The sequence below is a fragment of the Rattus norvegicus genome, chromosome 5 (assembly GCF_036323735.1).
Source record: "Rattus norvegicus strain BN/NHsdMcwi chromosome 5, GRCr8, whole genome shotgun sequence".
Classification (NCBI taxonomy): domain Eukaryota; kingdom Metazoa; phylum Chordata; class Mammalia; order Rodentia; family Muridae; genus Rattus; species Rattus norvegicus.
In genome coordinates, this window is record NC_086023.1 from 45,808,016 (window position 1) to 45,829,146 (window position 21,131).

A 21,131-nucleotide genomic window follows, 5' to 3' on the forward strand; every position below is an offset into this window, starting at 1 on the left:
AAAAAAAAGGAAAAGCCTTCTATGGCTAGAGTGTTAGCTTCATGTCACCCTTCATATTGCTCGTTGTAGAGTACTTGGTTTCTTTCTCTCTCTCCTTCCTTTCTTTCTTTCTTTTTTCCTTCCTTTCTTTCTTTCTTTCTTTCTTTTTTGGTGAGGGAACCTTTATAACAATCACAGTTAATTGTCCCCATTCAACATTAAAATACTGTTATCCTCTCCCCTTTTCCCACCAAACTGCACATTTTTCACACTTAATTTAAACTTACTGCTAAACCTGAATCAAAATAATGGACACTAACAATGATATTGTCTGAATATTTTCTTATCCTCAAATTTATTCCACTAAAACAATTAGTCTTTTATTATTTTCAGCCTCACTCAAGTTTTCAGGACATTGGCAGAAGAAAGTCAAAGGTTTTATTTGTTTGTTTCTGTGCTTGTTTTTTGTCAGGCTATAATATGAATGACCTAGCCCAGTTACTTTTGAAACCCTATTGCAACCCTTTTGCTCTTCTGCAAGCCCAGGCATTAGGACTTCATTGTTCATATTTCCTTTTGCATTCTGTTCTTTGAAACTCACTTTAAAATGATCCATCAGTTGATTTCCGTACTGAGTTTAACTATTTTCTGCCTTCAACTCGTCTTGGGTGTTTTGCTAGTGTAGGATCTCTTCAATTTCTTTACCAGGGCACTTAGCACTATAAATTTTCCTCTTAGTACTGCTTTCATTATGTCTCATAAGTTTGGGTATGTTGTTTCATCATTTTCATTGAACAGAAGGAAAACTTTACAAAGTAGTTGGATATAAAATAACTCAAATCAGTAAATTTCCTAAACAGAAGTCCAATGGCTCATGCTCTAAGATCAAGAATTGATAAATGGGACTTTATGAAACCAGAAAATTCTCTAGGGTAAAGGGCACTGTCAATAGGGAAAAAACTTCAACCTACAGACTGTGAAAGAAATTTCACTAACTCAACTCAACATCTGATAGAGAGCTATTATCCAAAATTATAAAGTACTCAAGAAGTTAAGGACCAAAGAATGAAACGATCCCAAGGGGAAAAAAATAGGGTATAGAACTAAACAAAAAATTCAAAACAGAGAAATCTGAAATGTCAGAGAAGCCCTTAAAAATGTTCAGAGTCCTTAATGATCAGGGAAATGCAAATCAAAACAACCCTGAGATTACATCAACGAGAATTGCTAAATTCAAAACCTCAGGTGACAGCAGATTTGTGAGGATGTGGGGAAAGAGGAACACTCCTCCATTGCTGGTGGGATTGCAAACTGGTAAAACCACTCTGAAAATCAATCTGGAGGTTCCTCAGAAAACTGGAAACAGATCTACCTGAAGATCCAAATATACTACTCTTGGGCATATAACCGAAGATGCCCCACCATGTCACAGGGGCACCTGTTCCACTATGTTTATAGTGGAGTTATTTGTTATAGCCAGAAGCTGGAAACAACCCATAACAGAAGAATGGATAGAGAAAATGTGGTTCATTTACATTATTGAATATTACTTAGGTATTAAGAATGAGAACATCCTGAGTTTTGCAGACAAATGGACAGAACTAGAAAATACTTTCCTGAGTGAGGTAGTTGGGCCCAAAGTACATGCATGGTATCTACTCACTCATAAATTAATATTAGTCAAGACAAATACAGAATACCCAAAATACAATTCATAGAATTCAAAAAGGTTAACAAGCCAAAGGGCCCAAGTGCGGATGCCTCAATCCCCTTGTCAAGGAAAAGAAACCAATCACAGGTAGTGTTGGGGTGGGGAGGGAGGATCCTAGGTGGGAAAGAGGACAGGAACAAGAAGAGCAGAACATGATCAGGTATTAGGTGGGGGGGAATGACTGAAGCCCTGAGGGCCAACAGGAGGAATGGAAACAAGCAATGTTGGGAGGTATGAGGCAGGGAACCCTCCAGAATATATGAAAAACCAGGGAGGTAAGAGACTTTCAGGACTCAAAAGATGATAACTTAGTTTAAATGCCCTACAATAGGGAGAGGGAACTTCCAAAAGAAAGATAGGGCCTCAAGTGAGGTGGGTTTGCTATCCCACAGTCAAAACTCTGACTCATAATTGTTTCCATATGAAGGAACTGTAGGAACGAAACTGGAGAAGAACCCGAGGAAAAAGAGGTCCAGTAACAGGTCCAAAGTGGGATCCAGCACAAGGGGAGGCTCCAAGGCCTGACACTATTACTGAATCTATGGAGTGCTCACAAAAAGGAGTCTATCATGACTGCCCTCTGAAAGACCCAACAAGCAGCTGAAAGAGTTAGATGCAGATTTTTACACCCAACCAATGAACAGAAGCTGGTTACCCCTGTAGTTGAATTAGAGAAAAGCTGAAAGAAGCTGAGGAGGAGGGTGACCCTGTAGGAGGACCAGCAGTTTCAATTAACCTGGAACCTCGAGATCTCTCAGACACTGGACCACCAACCAGGCAGCATACATGAGCTGATATGATGCCCCTAACACACAATCAAGAGAGGGCTGCCAGATCTGGGTTCAGTCAGAGAAGATGCACCTGAAGATCAAGAGAATGGAGGCTCTAGGGAGTGGGGAGGTGTTTTGTGGTGTGGCTTTGAGTGGTGAAGATATCCTTGTGCAGACTTGGGTGGGGATGTATGGGATGTGGAGCAGTCAGAGGGTGGACCGGGAAGGGGAAAAATCTCGAATGTAAAATAAAGATCAAACAATTTTTAAAAAATGGCCTATTAAGCGTCAATGATAGAATTTTAGTTTTTTTCTAGCCCACAGTTTGAAAGCCTTCCAAATGTTTGTCCCACACAGCAGCTCTAAAGTCCAAAGGAACATATGGTTAAATTTCACAAATATATTCTTACTTACTATAGTCATTTTATGCATTATTGGCTTCTTTGTACAACAAAATATCTGACAAAAGTAACTTAAAGGAGATATAGCTTATTTCAGGTCAAAGATTGAGAATACATTCCATCCTTTTGGGAACATATGGGCGGTAGGACCAGAAGGCACCTTTGCATAGCTCTCACATTGCTTGTGCTGTCAAAATGTAAAGAAGATTGAAGGCTAATATTCATCTAGTTTTATTAAATCTGACAGCTAAGCTTTTGGGAAATCATACCTGCTACTGAATATCTAGCGAACTACCCAGGGCTGTTGGAGAAGAACAACCAATGAGCACTTTAATGCATAGTTCCTTACTCTATTTTAAATATTTGTTTTTATACTAACAGGTATGTATAGATCTCGCCACTCACCATCCTTTTTCATTTCGAGAGGCCATTACATTCCGTAAAAGAATAAAAGACTGAACTCCTGAGAAGGGACCATGTGATGCTCAACCCTAACTGATTCATCCACAATACAACCCCTGCCCCTGAGGCTCAGGGATTAAAGAGGAAGAGGAGATGGGAAGTTTATAGCTACAAAACAAACAAAACAGAACAAACCAGAAATTTTCCTGTGAATTGTCTCCTACTATGTCAGAGAAGCTATATCGAAGTCTTATGAACATGACTGCCTAAACAAGACCTGTACAAGAACAACACCAATAGACATGCTAACATGGAAGGAAGAATTATGGGACCTCAACCCCAGACAAAGAGCTGCAGGCAGTCATAAAATGCTGAGAGCAGGAGAAAGAGTCTTCCCCAGAAAAAAGAAGAGGCTTCCAATAGTGACCTGACACCATGTGATCAGCCCTGAAATAACTTGTATATAACTAAAATTATGTTGATTAAACAATATAAATATTTTGGAATGCACATGTGTGCATGTGCGTGCCCTCATGTGTACACATTCTCTCTCTCTCTCTCTCTCTCTCTCACACACACACACACACACACACTCACACACACACTCACACACACACACACACAGTATCAACAACTAAAGAAATAGAAAGCATTAATTGGAGGAAAAGCAAAGAGGGATTGCATGGCAGAGAGGGAAGGAAAGGGAGAAAAGAGGTAATTGTAATTTTTATTTTTATGTATTTATTTTCCAATAATTTATTTTTATTCACTTTGCATCCTAATTACAGCCTGTTTCCCTTCTCTCTGCCCCTGTCCCTGCCTTACACACCCCTCCCCATGTTGCCCCTCCCTTTCTCCTCAAAGAAGGGAGAGACACTCTTGGGTACATATCACCCTGGGTCATCTAGTCCTTGTAGGACTAGGCATATAATCTCCCATTGAGCCCAACCAGACCGTCCAGGCAAGGAAAAAAGGCGACCTAATGATAAGGGATCAAGACCAAGACAGCTCCTGTTTGATTGTTACAGGTTCCACATGAAGACCAAGCTACATTTCGACAAATATATAGGGTGAATGTGTCTAGTCCCTGAATGTTCCCTCGATGGTAGCCCAATCTCTGTGAACTGTAATGTGCCCAGGTTAGTTTACATCGTGGTTCTTGTGATGTCTTTGATTCATCCAACTTACTTAATTCTTTCTTCCACTCTTCAGCATGACTCTGCCTGATTTTGCCTGTAGATCTCTGCATCTGCTTCTACCCACTGGTGAAGGAAGTATCTTAAAATCAAAATAATTATAAAAACACTATTCAGCACATAGTACATTTGAATAAATGGAAACTGTTTTATTTCTCGAGCAGTATATATTTTCCTTTAGTATATATGACCTGATTTCCCTTATATGGCTATCTTTTCTTTTTACACTTTTAAATATTCTTTATTAGTATTTTTGTCAATTTTATACAGAAATTGAAATTATAGTAATTCCAAATATTAATAGCTCTACTTAAATATTGGTTGTATTACTCTACATAGTAAGAAAAGATTTTTGACAGTAGAATTTATTTGATACTGACTTGAGGCAATTCTTTTTGAACATTAACGGGTGAGGAGGGATAAACTTCATGGATGAAAAGAATTAATGACAGTATTATCAGTCACTAGAAAGATAACCCCAAACATCATGGACATGGTACATCATTAAATAAAATATATAATACCTGCCATAGCAAAGCTAATGGTGCAGATCATTGAAAAGAAAAAGTGGCCTTAGGCTGTAGTATTTTTATACAGTATGCACCTAGAAGTTCAGTTTTTCTTCCAGAATGCATTGATTAAGTAGAAAATCCCTGATTGAAGGGAGTGAGCCCTTAACCTCAGTAATGAATAGTCCCCAAGTTGGAGCACTAATGTTCTAAGTCCTCGGTTTATCTTTGTTTCTAGCTCTTTGCCTCTAAATCAAGATTAAAAAGCAAGTCAACATGAGCTAAAATAAGAAGGAGGTCATTTAATCACCCTGTTAGCTTCAAATGATTATTGATTTGTGGAGATGATGTCTAATTCTGCTAGAAAATCTATTTTAGTAATGACTACTGCCTCAGTTTTATCTATGACTAGAGATAATTAACAGTGGAGATCTCAAGAGAAGTGTACAATTTTAAGCCATTAATATCATATTTCATATTTTTCATTAGGACGTGTTTTTGAGATCTGCCTTTTAACCTATAACAGGATCAGGTTATTCATTTATGAATGTTTGCTTCACAGGTCCAATTATTATTTACAGTCCTTGGGGAAACAAAATACATTGAGATGCTGACAGATAAGTAGCAGAGTAGAAAATATTGAATGATTTTTAACCACATAAACATAGCACTCAAGCATGCCTAGAGATGTGAAATTAATGTATTGCCTGTTTTCCTTTCAACTTACTTCATGGTCATACATTAAACACTCCTAGGGGCTCAGATTTGCAATTACAGTGAAAACAAATGTTTAAGCATGGTTGAAATAAATAGCGAGTAAATGCATTTCTGATGCAGATAACTAGATTTGAGATAATCCTTTCTGTAGGAATTGCTATGAGGAATGCTACATCAAATGAGACCCTTGCTTATTTGGATGTGTTTCAGCATTGGTGGTTGCTCAGTGGAATCAGGCAGGAGAAGAAAACAGTATATCTACTAACCATACTATTACAGGTGATGCTACAAAGCTAGAGTTTGTTATTTAATTTGCTATACTTTATTATAGAAAAGACCTGTTTCTCACTCAGTAAGAGTACAGAAAATCTAGAGAACTATTTGAGGGTAGAAAGAACTGATTGTATTATGTAGAGCTATCCAGGGCTGTTGATATATTTAATTGGTAAATTATTTGTGACATCCACCAGTAAGGTGAATTAAGAAAAGGAGTAATGGGAAATTTAAAAACTCAGTCAAAAACTGCACCAGCAGGTTTTGTCCTTTACCCATCAATTTCCCTTTCTAAAGCATTAGAATACATTCCTAAAGTCCCCAAGACCTATTTCCTGTTTTGATCACTAAGTAATTCCTGTCTAATGTTCAGCAACTAAGATTCATTATTTGGCTACAATGTCTAACGTCTCTAGTTAGGACCAACTCACAACTGACCCAAGCACACAGTTTTTTTTCTCCCTATAAATCTAATCCCAATGAAAAAACAAAAATAAAAACAAAACATCAAACAAGCAAACATCTACTGCTTATTGTTTGCTTATTCCCAATTCAGAGGCAGTCCCTTGTTTCTGTCTGTCTTTTCAGAGTAATAATCAACTTTGTGCTGAGAATTTGATATCTCTGTGTGTCCTGTAGTGATTATAACCAGGACCCTTCAAACCCTTCCAAGTACAACCTGTTAGCTTCCTCAAGAAAATATCATTTGAAACAGTCCACTTGAAATTACTGCTGTCAAATATTTGTTATGAATCTTATTTGTTTCATTTATGCATCTCTCCTTTGTGTAGGCTTCATAAGTCTCATGTAAAAGAAACACAAGAATTAGTAAAATTTTAAGTAAATTGTTTATATACAGTGAACAGTTACAAGGATGAGGGTTTGTTCTTTGCATACTATAACTTCAAATATACTGAATAGGAAAATGTGACTTATGGACTGAAGTGTTTTTCTATCATGAGTAGAAACCTAGTTATCCTGGGAACAATTTATATAGACAAGAAGATGTTGAAATCTTCCTGAATATTCAGAATATGCACTTTCTAAGTAGAAAATTAAGGCTGGAAACATATTCAGTTTCGTTGTTGAGTACAGGCATAGCCCGAACACAGGTCTTGTTCCTGCTTGACTACCACAAAAAACCAAAGACAGATTAATAAATAATGAATTAATCGTAAAGTTCAACTCTCTCCCTCCCTCCCTCTCTTCCTCTCTCTCTCTCTCTCTCTCTCTCTCTCTCTCTCTCTCTCTCTCTCTCTCTCTCTCTCTCCTTTTGATACAGGGTTTCTTCCTGTAGTACTAGCTATCCTAAAACTTCATCTATAGACCACACTGGCCTCAAACTCAAAGACCCACTTATCTCTGTTTCCAGAGTCCTGGGAGTAAAAGTGTATGCCACCCACACTCTCAATTTCCTTCTTCATTTCTCACAGTAATTCTAGGAAAGATGTACTAAAATAGAAGTATATTGACAGGGCCGGCTGGTGGAAACCTGGGCCCCTCACCAAACTGGATTGGAGCATAGGGCATTAGTCATGACCTAGACATGAGTGTATGAAAAAATGTGGGCAGGACAGGGATCTGTGACATACACAAGGCTGGATGCTATTTCACTAAACCAATATAATTTCCAACTATATTTAAATATTGTGATTTATCACATTTATACTCACAGTTACATGTAACTCTTAACCATCGTCCAAAAAATCTCCATTTTTAAAAAAAATCAGATGAAGACTAATACTGAGTTCTACAACTTGTCAAAATACAGAAGTGAAATAACAATGAGGTGCCCAACTACAATGGTTACATTAGCTATACTGCTCCTCCATGTCAGCATCAAGAAACATTCAACAACATGAAACTGACAAATCGTAAGAGGCAGAGGAACAGGATGTCTCCTGTGAATGATTTTCTTCTACTAATATGGATAGTATGTGAAATCTCAACAATAGGGTTGCCTAAACAGGGACTGCTTAAAATTATGGCACCACTGAACATATGAACTTAGGGAAGAAAGAATCATAAAACTCAACCCATGGTTAAAGCAAAGTAATGATGGCAGGATGTAGTCATTTTTCAAGGGTATAAAAACATAATTCATATTTATATAAATATGTCATAATTCAAACACACACACACACACACAGAGAGAGAGAGAGAGAGAGAGAGAGAGAGAGAGAGAGAGAGAGAGAAAATATTCTTCTCCAAGAAACATAAACTATAGAATAATTTCAGTGCGTGGCATAGGTTTAGGTCACCTCCATTTTAGTTTGATCAGGGTCAAGATACTACCCAAACAGCATAGGCTAATGTCATTGACACTGGCTGGCTCTCACAATTTGAAAGTGAGATCCTAAAGATACCACACATCAGATCTTGAGAGTATAGAGCTGTGACTGATCTGGAAGTTTCTTCCCTGAGATCTAGCTCTTAAAATATTAAAAGTTGTCATAAAAGCTGTTAATGAAATAAAATAACTAAAAGTACTAACCAGCTGTTTCATCTATGAACCACACTTATGACTGTACCAAGAGTGTCTTAGTGTCACTTGTATTTTAACAATAACGAATGGCCATTTAATGTTATATAAGAACTGCTAAATAGAAAGGAATCCAACCTTAGTAATCTAACCATAGGCTACATCTTTTACCTGGTGAAGTATGCAACATAGTGAAGAAACTATTGCTGGTTGTCTAAACTAGTGCAATATCCCAAATGTATTATAAACATATATACTTATAACAACAGATAATTGTAGTTATCAGCTTTTATTGAAGAAAATACTTTTTCAACATATAGTGTCAATTAAAGAAATCTACAACTAGTCAAAATGCAGAGAACATCTAACAACTAGTCAAAATGCAGATATCCACCCCAGTTGTGATCTCTGAATACTCTAAGTGTAATAATGCAGGAAAAGGTAATGGTCTTTTACAACAATGGAAGTACATGAAAGGCTCTGATACACTATTGAGTGCTGTAAATTATTTCCTTGTCTGTGTGACAGTCACACGGAATCACATCATGAATCCTTAGCATCTTAATAATAAAGTCCACTGATAAAGACCTTCACAATGGCAGCATTGGTTGACAAGATGATGTGAATGGAGGAATTCTCCCATAGATAAAGACAAAGGAAAAAAGAGAGAGAGAGAGATACAGGAGAAATCAAACTTTTCTAAAGACAGTATCCAAATTCAAGTGGCCAGACATGCATATATGTACATATGGACATATAAGGTATACTAAACAGAATAAACAATTATTATATACATTTTGTATATACATATATGTACACTTACATATATGTATAAATATATATAAAATTATGTGACACATGACACACTGTAGAGTATATTATATATCATACATTGTGTAACCCAAAACCCAAAACCTAGTAACTACATTTGACCATTCATTCTAGTATATGTCAAGTATGTTCTCATACTCCTAAAATGAACATTTTTGGTATTTTTTGTATGAGTGTCAATGTTAAAACAGTACAATAGACTACTATAATGTAAATGGTTGAATTAATCATGGTACATTCTTGCATAGAAAACTATGCAGGATTTAAACAGAACAACTATTAATATTCATAAGAAATTAAATATTCAGAGCATTAGTTTAAAGAGGCAATCTCAAAAATTATATAATATGTAACTCCAAATGTATAGCAGTATTAAAATGGCAAACTGTAGAAATTGAAGCTGTTTGGTGGTTTCTATGACTTACGTTGCTGTTTGTAGTGTAAGCTAAATGTAATGATATAGGAAAATATAATGTTGTTTTACAACAATGTAAGTATTCTGCATCCAACTTCATAAATATAAATTAACTTATTTTGACAACAAAGGACATTTAAAAATACTACAATGAGAAGAAATTATCCATATAAGTTCTCTTGTAATTTTTTTATGTCTGGTTCTTTTCATGCTAGTGTATTTTTTTTACAGTGCAGTTGTTATTTCCCCTCTTGGTCTGCCCTATGACTGTTCCTCAGCCCATTCCTTCTCCCCTCTGTATCCAAAAGGATGTCTCCACATCCTGAGCCACTCTTCCACCCCCAACCCTGCCAAGCCTCCCCACCCCCTAGGGCCTCAAGTCTCTCATCTTCTCTCAGTGAGGCTAGACCAGGCTGACTTCTGCTGTATATGTATCAGGGTCCTCAGACCAGCTAATGCATGCTGCCTGTTTGGTAACACAGTGTCTGAGAGATCTCAGGGGATCTGGATTAGTTGCGACTGTGGATCTTGTTATGGGGTCAACTTCCTTCTCAGCTTCTTCCAGCCTTTCCTTAATTCAACCACTGTGGTCCTCAAATTCAGTTCAATGGTTTGGTACAAATATCTGAATCTGTCTCAGACAGCTACATGTTCAGCCTCTTGGAGGGCAGACATTCTAGACCCATGTCTGTAGTAAGCACAACATAGCATCAGTAATAGTGTCAGGTCTTGGAGCCTTCCCTTGAGCTGGATCCCAATTTGAGTTAGTCACTGGACCTCCTTTTCCTCCATCTCTTCTCCATTTTTTGTGGGGCAGCGGACCATGAGAAGTAGCTTTGTCCTTGGTTGAGGTAAAGGCTTTGAAGCCCCAGAGACCCTGAAGGGACAGAAAGAGCTTTGCCTGCTCCCAGTCACCAGGACCCAGTAATATAGCCACAGGTCCCATAGATTTATGGCCATCAGTCACAGAAGGGTTGCACCCCAAGCCCCTCCACATGTAGATGAGAAATCCCTATCATCTCAGACCAAGACAATAGGAAAAGAGACATAACTTGTGGTCAAGTAGGCTCAAGACAGAGATCTCCATGCTAATTAGGTCTATATACGTCCAGAAGACAGAGCAGATAAGCTTTACTTCAGAAATATCCCTTCATGCAAATCAGAGGCCCACCCTGAGAAATAGGGTACAGTCTATGCATCCACTTTCCACTATAACAATAAATGATTTGGGACCATAGAGTGTCTATTTTCATTGGGCTCTACCATAGGGAACCATGAAAAGGCCTTCCCTACAGAGCCACTGTCTATTCTCCCTTAGAAGTCTTCTCTCTATTCCGAGACAAGACCTCCACTGAGTCAGCCATCAAGTCAAGGACTTTCCCTGTAGGCCTAGCAGGAGCTCTCCCGAACCCTGGCCCTGAGCTAGACTCAGCCCACAGGCCCCCAACTCTTTTCTGAGCTCTTCCATGGCACCCAGCAGTAACTGGATGTCCAAGAGCCTGAGAACCAGTTGGCCCCGGCCTTGTTGCAGGCTGGCAGATCCTCGAATCAACTCTGGCCTTCCCATACATCTGATTGCACTTTCCCACCCTGAGTGGTGCCTCTGTGCTTACCTATGGCCTAGCACCCACCAGGTAGGTGCAGTCAAAGACCCTGCTTTCTGCCTCCCCTAGTGTCTGTGACCTGTAGCAGAGGAAACTTAGAACACATAGTACTACAATTATTGTTCTTGCCATTCTTTTAGACAGGAAGAGTTAGGGGTCAGAGTGTTTGACTTGGGATGGCAACCTCATCCCTCCACATGATATCCTGTTTTTCTATTGGAGGTAGACTCTTCTCTTCCTTTTTACCAACAAAAGACCACCAAGGAATTGGTGGTTCCTTGCATTTGCATTAGGGTCTCCTTATTAAATCTTCAAGCTTGAGCTACACCACCAATGCAAGAGAACTGGCAGGGGGCAGGAGAACAAGCCCAGTTTCAGGCAAGCATTTATAGAGGGAAGAAGGGAATATCTAGCCTGGTACAAATCTGATTGAAAGGTCACAATGGCCTTTAACATAATTGCCTGGTGCTAGGAATCAAACAATAAGCTTAACTTCCGTTTTACTCTTGATTGCTGATTGTTAGAAAGTGAAGTTTCAGGGGCAGGCTTGTAACCAGGAGGTACAGATTTGTTGGGGAATAACCTGGAAGCTTGTTCAAGACACAGGTCTTGTTTGGGGGTAACCTGGAAATTGGTGCTAGATGCCAGTTTGTTAGTAAACTTGAGTTCAATCATAGGTCAGGTTCTCAAAGATGGAGTCTGAACCCAAGATATTTGATCAGTTCCTCAGGCACCAAGAGCATGCACGTGCACACACTCACACACACACACACACACACACACACACACACACACACACACACACACACACTTTCTATTTTTTCTCTTAGGGAATATGAAGGCTTTTATTTTAGCCTCATCAATGATGGCAATATGAAAGACACTATCAATTCAAAAACCAAATTCCTGTTATTCATGGAGGCACCGACATAGTCAGAAACAAATTTCTCCTGTCCGCCCAGACCCAATGAGATCCTGGATACATTTCAGGAGGCCGTACTGTACATGAGATGACTGATCTGAGAGTGGCCTTTATTGGAGGCTCTACATACATTTCACTCTATTCTCAACAGATGGAGAATTTGGGTTAATATTAGAGTTAAACTCACTTCTGTACTACATCTTGGAGATGAAAGTCCTTCATTTTCTGAGGTTAGTTGTCTTCAAAAGATGTTCCTCATACAGTCTTAATATTGAGGTTTTATTTTCAAATTTATATAGATAACTTTCTCCAGGATTTTGTTTATGTGTGTGTTGTTTGTGTGTGTGTGTGTGTGTGTGTGTGTGTGTGTGTGTGTGTGATGAATACTTCCATTGAGTCCCTTGAGAATGATTATCTTATAAATGCATTACATGCCGATTATAATTTTTGAGAAATGCTAGTTTTCTCTGCCTGTATTTTATTTAACTCAATCATGTTTATAAGAATCTAATAATTGAGATTGTTAAAACCAGTGCTTTTATGCCTGCTCACAGTCATGGCTTTTACATGAGCTGTGGTAACTTTCAAAAAAAAAAAATAAAAGCTAAGAACTGTTGGGATCTTTCTGATTCATATCCACTCTAAGATGGTCAAATAAGCTATACTACTGAATCAGAGAGTTGATCAAATCACTTATACTTAACCATCAGAATAAAAGACTCTAAAATAGAGACTAAACAACTTACTAGAAGATTTCTTATTTTATCGACAGTTATTTGATGGAATAATAAGAAAATTCTCCCTTTATTATTTTAAGTTATTATTTCAGAATAAAGCAAAATCTTGCACAATTAAGAGTTTGATGAGATCTACTTTAAAACAATTATATATATATTATCCCATGACTTACAGAAGATCATCAAACACCCCTTTCTGTTTAGAAACTAGATTTCACGGTCATAATTAATCAACCACTATTTCTTCCTGTCAGATCCCACTGCACTTTACATTTTCTCCCTGTTTTACAAAAATGGCTATTGGCATCTGCATGGGAAGAAAAAGAACCTTATCTAAGAAATTGAGCACAAGAGATCCATAAATGCTAGCCAATACTGATATTACATGATTAAGTGGAACAATTATGAACGAGCAAGTCAAAGCTAGCAAGCCATTCCACATCAGTTAGTTAACACACTGTCAGACTTACTGACTGCAAATCTTTGTCTCTCCCAGCTTTACACTGTTGATGCATTGCAGTGATGGAATCTTTTATACTTAAAATATTCCAAGAATGCACCTAGATACTTCGTCTCTCCTGTTTTGATAATGGGATTAAATTTTTTCTTCTTAAACTGACCTAACACTGTACACAGTGTATTTTATAAGATTATTTGTTAGAATGTATTATTTTTTCATGCTTTTTAACTGACATACTAAGTTCTTCACGATTCCAGTACTATCTTTTTATTTAAGACATGCTATATTAATCATTTTCACCTTTTCCAATGATTACACAAATTATAATTATTTAATTTAAGTTTCATTCATAAAGTCTTCCAAACATGAACTAAGTAAGGATGATGCCAAAGAATATGTCAACCAAATGGATGAAGAACCCTCTTCACACACACACACACACACACACACACACACACACACACACACCCCAAACAAACAAAAGCATATATTAAACTATGTGAAGTTGGTAACAACAAAAGCTGCTATCCCAAAATTGTCCAGTACCAGTCAATCAACCTTTATGACATTTGTATAGTGTATGTATGTGTAGTATATAACCCTTATGTTTAATGCTTATAGAAATAGCATTATATGGATTTGACGGGTTATATTTAAGAATATATCTGTACATACATAATGCATAATATAATATTACAAAAAGAAGCCGGTAATTTGAAGGAGAGCAGGAGTGAGGGCAAAATAGAAAAGGAGTGGGAAACATATTTAAATTAAAAATCTCAAAATAAAAGTTTCTATATATTTTTATTTGTTCCATTATACCAATCCCCTAATTGCCACATGCATAAAGAGAGAAAGGAGATAATTTTGACTGTTTAATGTATTTTCAATATTTTTCATCCATGAAATATATTTTTTTAACAAATAAAAAGGTCGGGGTTGGGGATTTAGCTCAGTGGTAGAGCGCTTGCCTAGGAAGCACAAGGCCCAGGGTTCGGTCCCCTGCTCCGCAAAAAAAAAGAACCAAAAATAAATAAATAAATAAATAAATAAGTAAATAAATAAATAAAAAACGTCAAAGACTGACGAGGAATCAAAAGGAGCAGATGTGGAAAAGTAAAGGGAGGAGATATGAGTCACTCATGCTCCCTAATACAGAAAAGAGAGGTATGTTAAACAACACTTATAATAGAGAAAAGGAATGAACAGCTAGAAGAATGACATGTGTATATCTAACTAGACATTTATCCTATTCATCAAGGGAGCCCACAATTGCACCTGTATCTACTTGTCTGACACCCAGGTGGTACAGTCTATATTTACAGGAGTGTCTGCAGCCTAAAGACTCTTTGTTGTAATGAGTGTAAGCCATTGTGATTATAGGCATATAAAATTAAAAAGAAGCCATTCTTTAATCCTTCTCACTCCCATCTGTTAGGTTGCTACCTCTCAGGTGTGATTTAGACAAGCAGATGTGCAATCTGGGAATCCATCCAAGCTCATTTGAATTTCTTCCTCTTTAAGGAAAGAAAACCATCCAATAATATCTTCTGAAAACAATTTTGTCAAAAATTATTAACACTGGGTTTTTCCTTCCTCATAGTAAACAGTACTGTCTTGGGTCTGTTCTCAGTCTTTCTTCAGAGAACAATCTTCAGTTATAACTGCTGACCTCTGGATAACAGCATGGACCACTGGAAATTCACAGTTATATAATTCACAGTTTCCCATAATCTGTCCCTACAGAAAACCCAATAGTGACCATAGCCAAGTAGTTTGCATAATTAACATAATAAAAAGTTTAGGGCTCTTTTACCAACCAGACACTATTGGAATGATTAAATAGCTGAAAAGTTCTATCATTCAAATGATCATGGCAGGAGCAGGCCAGGGAGTGAGACCTCATTAATGCTTTATTTTTTTTTATAATCAGGAATATTAAGCAGGATAGTCTTTCTAATTCAGTAATAACTAAATTAATGCAAGATTCTAAGTGGCCTAAAAACAGGCACTGATCTACGAAAGATTACAGAAGAATTAGGCAAAATAAGCATATGGTAACATTCAACAGAAACTTGGAAATCTCTATATTTCAATACGTAGACAGACAGAATGACAGAGAAGTAGATAAAGGAAATGGAGTTAAATCAACTACTCATACATTGTTAAGTATCTTACCACATAGACTAAAGAATGGAATGGTGATTTATAAGTAAGATAGTCAGTTTTGTTCTGTATTATTACATATTAAATATTCATGTTTATGAAGAGAAAGAGGATAGGTATTGCTCTTGTTTTTTAATAGTATTTGTTTGTTTATTTTATTGGCATGTAAGGGTGCAGGAGCCAGAGGAGTTCAACAAAAAGTGTCATATGCACTGGAGCTAAATATCAAAAACTGCTGCTAATCACTGAGCCCTATTTCCAGATTACTCTTATTTCTTAATAATTTCTGTATCCCAAATTAATTATATTTGTCTTCATTGCTATAGTATTGTAAGCATTATACATTTGCCTAAGTAAAATGAAGGTGGCAGAAAAAGTGGTTACAAATTAAAATCTTTTATTTTAATTAACCTATCACTGACATAAAGATACTAGAATTACTGGAAATGATCACTAGCCTATGTTTGGAGACGCCACTTAAATATGTTTAAATGTTGCCGCAAATGGTGTCAAGGTGTGGAATATAGAAAGCATTTCTAGGAGAAATACACAGAAATAAAAAAGATTAACATAGGTAACATCTGTTGGTGAAGAATTTAACAAATTTATTTCTGGTGTCCAAGATTCTCACCACATTTGCTTTAGAGGAACAAAATTTCTTCAGTTTTGAAACTTATGATCTATTTAGTCATAAATCAAAGGTCCTAAGTTCTTTTCACCACTATATTAAGCCAAGATTAAATACAGAAAGTATCAGGTAATTCTGTAGGATTGTGACCAAAATATTGTCGTTGGTGATATTTTATCATTAATTTACATCGTCTTATTTCTGTGTGTGTGTGTGTGTGTGTGTGTGTGTGTGTGTGTGTAATGTGTATAAAGATATCCAAAGAAATCGTCTCGCCAGCAAGAACGCATGCAGACACCAGGATCCTTTTGCAGCAAAGCGTTTACTGTATAGCTCTCTTGAACAGGGACAGGGGCCCTCAAGCGCTCGCCTTATATAGACAGCAGGCTGAGGCTATGCTAATTGTCCTTCAGGGATTGGCGGAGCATGAGTTATCTTATTAGCATGGTGCTGCTCCCTCATTAGCATATTACCGGCCAACTGATGCCAGGTGCAAAGCCTGCGCATGCGCAGTACCGTTGTTCACCACAGGAGGGCGCCCTACATTCTCCCCTTTTTTGTTTAATAAAATGGCTGGTCTAGATCTGGGTGTCACGTCAATCTTGTCATTGCTCCTGTCTTAGGTCGTTCTCATCCAAACTCGGCCTTACCCGTCATAGAGTTACCCTATCGCCACTGGGCTCCATGTCTTAGGTTGGTCCGAGCTCGAGGAAAGTTGCCCGTCTCTGGATACAATGACTCCAAATGACAGTGACAAAAATGATCTAGGGTGAACTCTTAATCTTTCAAAGAGGCCAGTCATATGTTGGGAGAAGCACCCTTTTTAATGGTGGTCATAGCCTGGTAAACAACCACTTTGTGTCTGGCATGCTCTCTTTTTTAAATCGCCAATAAGCCAGAGACCTACTCCACATCTGAGGAGGACAATAGCTTCCCAGGCAAACATGCCCACTCACTCCTTAGAAGGGGAGAAAGTATTGGTGATCCATGAAGATAGTCCCTCTGCGAAAGAAGCATCAACTCTTGTGGAATTCACAGTTACAATGGCCACACGCAGCTGCTCCATCAAATTGTCAAATTCACCAGTCCAATTTCTTTGGCTGTCGAGACGGCATAGGCCCCTCCTGTCTGGCCGGCCACCAGCCAGAAATCCAGGTGGCATTCAGCTTTTACAGGACCCAGATGAATCCCGTGGCAAATTAAACCACACTGCAGTCTGATTCTTATCTAACGGCAAAAGGGGCAAAAAACTTTGGAAAGCAAAACTCAACCTCCAACAAATAATCTAGTCTCCAAAATCCAGTCTCCAAGATACAGAGTCTATACAAGGTTCGACTGTCAATTCTTACATATGAATGCATGATGGTGTGGTCTCCAATACCTCAACAAAGAGACATTGCCCTTAAAATCTTTTAGAAACCTGGTTTCTAGGATAAGAGTTCCATAAAAATATTGTCCCAATTTAGACCTGTTTCCCTAGATTGGCTCATGCCATATGTTGTCTAGAATGACTCTATCCAAATTAACAGTTTTATGTCAACTTTGTTACCAATGTTACATTTTTTTCAACTTTCTGTTACCAATGTCACATTTTTTTCTTTTTTTAACCATATCCAATAACATAAAAGCTAATTGTCCATAACCAAGGAATGTAGAGAATAATTATACATTTAGAACCAGTCAGAAACAAAATTGAAGTGGCTACACATATCTTCACTATTTAGACCAAACACCATTATGACTTTTCTAGCTGTGATTTTAAGAGAAGCACCTTGTCACCTGCTAAATCTAATAATAAGTCAGGGATTTTACTAAGAGAAACAGTGATCAGCTCCTGTACCAAAGAAGCTGAGGAGCTGCTGGAGCCTTTAAGATCAGGTTGTGCAGACGCTCAGCCCCCCGGGCGGCTTCTCCAGCTGACCTAGACACCTGGCTACAGGTACAGGGCTCCAAGGACTGATTGAAACTGCTTTTTATTCATTTGTTCATTTTTTGAAACGAGTTAAAACCAAATCAAGGTGTGAACGACCAGCAGATAAAGTTTTTACCATTTTCTCTTTTGAACATTAAACATAAAACATTTAAGCCACGAGAAATAAAAACCACAGACATAAACTGACAGACATGGACAGCTTGGTGCACCAAGGACAGACAATAGACATAGAGAGGAAAAATTAGATGGTGTCCCACCGAAGGGACCCAGATTCCAAAAGGAGTCAGCAGAGAGGTAGGATTTCCCCTTTCCCACCACTTCCACAGTGACCATCCACTCGAGTGGAATTGATATGGACGATGGATTGTCTCAATTCCTGGACTAGTTCATCAAAGTGTTGAAACCAAATTCCTGTAAGATACTGAGATATATTACAGGATATCTGAGCAGCACGACTGACATTCACAAATGGTATGGAAACACAGTCCTGAATATTTCCACTCACAACCCAATTACAGTAACTCCATCAAGCTGTGCATGGGCGTTGAGATGTCCTTGGGGGTAGGGGGTAGGAAAAATGAAACTAATGCTGTAGCTTATGTGTCCTCACTGGTCCCAGCTGAAAGTCCTTGAGACCAGGAATCCAAGTAGGCACACTCTGTACAATTCTCAAGACAAAAGTTTAGAATCAAGATATATTTTTGTTTGATTCTCCTGTATAAATATTTCAGGCAGTCTACCTCTATCAAATCTGATCAGTATGACTCTGTGAGGTTTCCAGAGCCTAAACACATACCTAGCAATAGTCTCAACTTGAGCCACAACAAAAGCTGCACTACCCCATTTTTTTTCTCTGCCTTCTCTCTGTTCTTTTTATCTCCTTTTCTTTTCTTTTTTTCTTTTGAGACCTTTTCTCCCTCCGATATACTTTCTTGTTGCTCTGCAAGGACCCTCTGACCTGTCCTAACGGCTTCCTCACATCGTTTATCCTCTAAGCAGCCAGGGACCATTCGCCAAAGAGGTTTTGGTCCGGGCTTAAGCTTGCCCCCTGTGGTTTCTCTATCCCACACAAAGAAAAAAAGAAACAAAATTACCAGCCTTGCCCACAAAGGATCCATAACTTTCAGTTTCTTCAGAGTGGCTCTCCACCTAGGCCCATATCTTTCTTCCTCATATATGGCTGCCTCTTCCTCTAATTCCTCCTTTTCCGACTCTGACAACTCTTGCTCAGAGTCACTGCCAGCCAGTTCTAAGGCTTCTATATCCTCTTCCTCAGAGAGGCTAAGCTCATCTGTTTCTGAACTATCAAGCCCCAAAGCCTCTAATTCCTCTACCGGATAAAGGCTTTTTTTCGGGGTTTTCTTTTCCTTCCCCTGTTTCTCTCCCAGGGCGTCCTTTCCCCTATCTCTCGCTTCCTCGGATCCAAGGTCCTTGGAAGGTTCTCTTTTATTAGGTGCACCTTTCCTTCTTCTTCTTTTTTTTTTTTTTTTTTTTTTTTGGAGCTGGGTACTGAACCCAGGGCCTTGTGCTTGCTAGGGAAGCGCTGTACCACTGAGCTAAATCCCCAACCCGCACCTTTCCTTCTTAAAGCTTCTAATCTTTCACCTCGCTCTGTTTCTGACATGCTGTCCTCTAACGCCCCTTGTCCTGCTATTACTATTGGGCGGCATTTCTCAACTTCTAGGCACGATTTCTGACTGTGCCTAGCGGCAGCCGCAAAATCAGAAACAAAAGAAAAAGAATGAGCGCTGCCAAAACAATAACAAAAGCTTCCACCGCACCTTCTAATGGGGGAGAGAGATGAGAGAGATCAAGACCAAACATGCCTCTCAGAGCTTACCTTCGTCCTGCAATTCTGAATCCTCTCCGAGAGCTGAGGGTCTCCTCGGCGCTGGCGATGGTGAGGCATTTTTTTCCCGGGTTTCGGCACCAAATATCCCGCGCTATCATCTTGCCAGCAAGAACGCACACAGACACCAAGATCCTTTTGCAGCAAAGCGTTTACTGTACAGCTCTCTTGAACAGGACAGGGGGACCTCAAGCGCTCGCCTTATATAGACAGCAGGCTGAGGCTATGCTAATTGTCCTTCAGGGATTGGTGGAGCATGAGTTATCTTATTAGCATGGTGCTGCTCCCTCATTAGCATATTACCAGCCAACTGATGCCAGGTGCAAAGCCTGCGCATGTGCAGTACCGTTGTTCACCACAGGAGGGCGCCCTACAGAAATTAGACAGGGCCAGATTACTTAGAGTAGAAGATACAGGCAGTTTGATCTTCCCCATGTGGGTGCTAGGAACAGATCTTGGGTCCTCTGGAAGAGGATGAAGTACTCGAAACCTTTCAGCAATTTCTCTAGCCCAGAACCAAGCACCCTTGCCCATTTCTTTCATCTTCATAATTAATAAAAGTCTACTGTGGTAATAGCAGGAAATAATTGCAAGGCTTTTATGTACACTATATCCTACCAAGTACAATGAATTTAATAAATTTTATTAGAACACCTTATTACTTGTGAAAATGCTTAACTGACATATTTTATAACACTGTTGGATGAAGTATGCATGCTTAAGGAAAATGGATGCTCTTCAGAGAACATGTGCTTGATTTTTGGAAGCTACATGGCAGCTCAAAACTGCCTAAAACTCCAGTTCCTCTTTAGCATTGTGAATTACTCAGGAGATCTAGATTTCAGAAGTTCTGAACAGAACTTGCTGGGGGCTTTGCTAGCCCACCATTTATCTTTAAAAAATCTTTTGTAGGTCTACTTCTTTGGGAGAGGCTTTGTGACTTTCAAAGTTTCTCTGGAGACTTGCAATATTGCTACTTCTTGAGGGTTTATTATTAAATAAAATTTTACTTATTCTTCAAGATTATTATACACTGTAAAATATTATGCATTTGACTGGATGTCATACAATTTTGATCATATTTATCACCTCCAATTTTTTCCAGACCCTTCCTTTTCTCCCTTCCCACCTCATATATTGTCCATT

General features: G+C 38.4%; 1 long non-coding RNA gene across 2 annotated transcripts in view; it reads right to left on the reverse strand.

Annotated features, from left to right (window-relative positions):
• Positions 1-20,226, reverse strand: part of LOC134487061 (uncharacterized) — a 29,085-nt gene extending 8,859 nt beyond the window's left edge. The window contains exons 1-2 of one of the 2 annotated variants that reach the window (XR_010066778.1): positions 19,977-20,217; positions 4,452-4,541 (exon numbers count right to left, since the gene is read on the reverse strand). This is a non-coding gene — a long non-coding RNA (uncharacterized LOC134487061). Of the gene's footprint in view, positions 1-4,451; positions 4,542-19,976 lie in introns of both variants that reach the window. The other variant, XR_010066779.1, reaches the window with a different exon arrangement.
• Between the last annotated feature and the right edge of the window lie 905 nt (positions 20,227-21,131).